The sequence below is a fragment of the Carlito syrichta genome, unplaced genomic scaffold, assembly GCF_000164805.1.
Source record: "Carlito syrichta isolate Samal-C Ts95f unplaced genomic scaffold, Tarsius_syrichta-2.0.1 Scaffold79415, whole genome shotgun sequence".
Lineage (NCBI taxonomy): Eukaryota > Metazoa > Chordata > Mammalia > Primates > Tarsiidae > Carlito > Carlito syrichta.
Genome location: NW_007023511.1, coordinates 220,734 through 223,435, shown reverse-complemented (window position 1 = coordinate 223,435; position 2,702 = coordinate 220,734). Strand labels below are relative to the sequence as shown.

The following is a 2,702-nucleotide window of genomic DNA, read 5'->3' as shown; positions in this document are numbered from 1 at the left end:
TTTGTTGCTGACTCTCACCATGCCAAGGCTTTAGTACCTGCTATGCCCACGCACCCTCACTTCATCAACATTTCTCAGGAGCCACCGGCTCCATGAGGCCTCCTGATCATCCTGTCTAAACCTTGCCTCTGGCTGGGCCCAGTGGCTCATGCCTGTAATCCCAGCACTCTGGAAGACTGGGGCAGGAGGATTGACTGAGCCCAGGAGTTGGAGACCAGCCTGGGCAATATAGTGAGACCTCATCTCTCAAAAAAACATAAAAAATTAGCTGGCCGTGGTGGTGTGCACCTGCAGGGAGGCAATATTTGGTCTGCTATGAAGGACAATAAAGAAAGAAATACTTTTTAAAAATGTTTCTTGAGAGATAAGAATATTAAGTAGAAGTGATATCAGGGAAAAGAAAAGCCTGGTCCCAATATCAAAGGGCAATTAATTGAAGAGAGCAATATTACTTTTAATTGACACTAAACATAATTATTCCTAATAGGAATAATGTAATATCACCTCATTTTTATTACATATTGCAATCATTATGCACATATCAATACATATATAAAAATACAGACACTGCATAGTGACTAAGCAATTTTGGAATAAATCCATGAACTAAGTCACAGCGTGCATAAATCATTTATATCTTAACTTCTCATTTATACCAGAACAAATTTTCATTAAGCATACTAGTAATTTTCAAATGATTTAAGAAAAAAATGTGGTTGTAGTATTTTATTATTTTGCTGAATTACACTAAAAAGAAGCTAGCAGCTTCACCTATTTTAATACTAGTATGCTCTGGATCTTATTATAAGAATACAAGTATAGAAACCTAAAAGATCATAAATTTACCATGAGGAGACATTATCCAGTCTATGTCATTGGCATGATTTGCAAAACATTTTAACACCGCAGACATTAGAAGTTTGAAGACCAGGCACGGGAGAAGGTTTATACTCTACTATAATGATGCTGGTGTTCTTCTACACAAGGCCTCTTCATGATGTCAATCAAATAGAGGCTGGAGTTTATCAATGAATTGCTTGATATCTATCATTTCCTGTTGACATGAACTGTGCATCATGCCTTCATAAGTTTTAACATTGACTGGATCAACCAATGTTTTTAGTTTTTCAACAGTAAGAGAACCAAACATCAGGGGAACTAAAGGGCCTCAATCTCCATGGCATTGAAGTATAGAAATATCTTTATTAGTGCCACTGATAGGACCCTTTGGAAATGAAGCTTGAAGAAGAAGCCAGAAATTGAGTGCAGTGACACCCGCCAGTGTCTGGTATGTGGTGATAGCGGTATATAAAGATAAAGCTCTTCCCTGAGAAAATCCTCCCAAAATAATTCTGTTAGAAGGAATGCTATTCTTCACCTCTTGATCAATCAAAGCTTTTATGTTTTCTGCTGCCAGTTTAATTCTAGCTTCATCCTCCTGTGACTCTGGTGAAAGTCCAACAATATCAAACTAAGAAGGCAGAGCCATGTTCATATTTAATGTAACAGGCATAACAGGTGCATGGGGGGAGATATATTTGATATGGGAAAGTCTGATACCTGCAAAGGCTTCTGTCCATCTGTGCCAGGTATCACCCAATCCATGAAGGAAAATCACCGCAGCAGTGGACTTTCGGGCAGTGGGCACGATGGCGGCCAGTGGGGCAGACATGTTATTGCCGCACATACACAGGCTCAGCCAACAGCTCAGGTGGAAGGAGAGTGGGCTCTAGGCCGAGGCCCAAGGGCATGCGAGCAAATCCCAGTCAGCCCCACCAGGTGTGCGCTCAGCTGTGTGCACACCTACTTGGCACTGTGCCCCCACTTCCCTTCCCTTCGCTTCCCTTCCTTTCTTTCTCTCTCTCTCTCTCTCTCCCTTTTTCTCTCCCTCTTCCTCTTTCTCTCCCTGTCCCCCTCTCTCCCTCTCTCCCACTTTATTGTAGAAACAAGGTCTCGCCATGTTGCCCAGGCTGGTCTCAGACCCGTGAGCTCAGGCAATTCTCTCGCCTTGGCCTCCCAAAGTGTGGGATTACAGGCTACATACCTAAGCCACCTCTTTCTTTTTTCTTTTCTTTTCTTTTCTTTCTTTCTTTCTTAATTTCTTTCTTTCTTTCTTTCTTTCTTTCTTTCTTTCTTTCTTTCTTTCTTTCTTTCTTTCCTTCCTCTCTCTCTCTCTTTCTTTCTTTCAACAGACTCACACTCTATTGCCCAGACTGAAGTACAGTAGTGCCATCATAACTATGCAGCCTTGACCTCTTGGGCTCAAATGATACTCCCACCTCAACCTCTCAAGTAGCTAGGACCAAAGATGTGTGCCACCAAGTCCAGGTAATTTTTTTTTTTTTTTGAGAGATAAGAACTCATTAGGTTGTCCATAGCAAGTGATCCTCTTGCCTCGGCCTCCCAAAGTGCTGGGATTACAGGCGTGAGCCACTGTGCCCAGCTCAATACACACCACTATTTCTATCTTTTTGTTGTTGTTGTTTTTACACAGCTCAGCTCTAGTCAGGGTTGGGGGACTATCAAGAGTGTGAATGCTGGGTGATGAAGGTCTCTGGGGGCATTGTGGAAAGCACTTATCACATTCCTCAATGGAATGATTAGGGAGGGCATGGTTAGGAAGTGGGAACACATGTCATGAAGCCAAAACAAAACAAAAGACATAGCACATGCACAAGCGCAAACCCCCAAACACCTACCAG

General features: G+C 42.2%; 1 pseudogene across 1 annotated transcript; it reads right to left on the bottom strand.

Annotated features, from left to right (window-relative positions):
• Nucleotides 1–295: 295 nt before the first annotated feature.
• Nucleotides 296–1,687, bottom strand: LOC103256712 (annotated as a pseudogene). Its single transcript, XR_002481756.1, has one exon. The product of XR_002481756.1 is annotated as an acyl-protein thioesterase 1 pseudogene (transcript).
• Nucleotides 1,688–2,702: the final 1,015 nt, after the last annotated feature.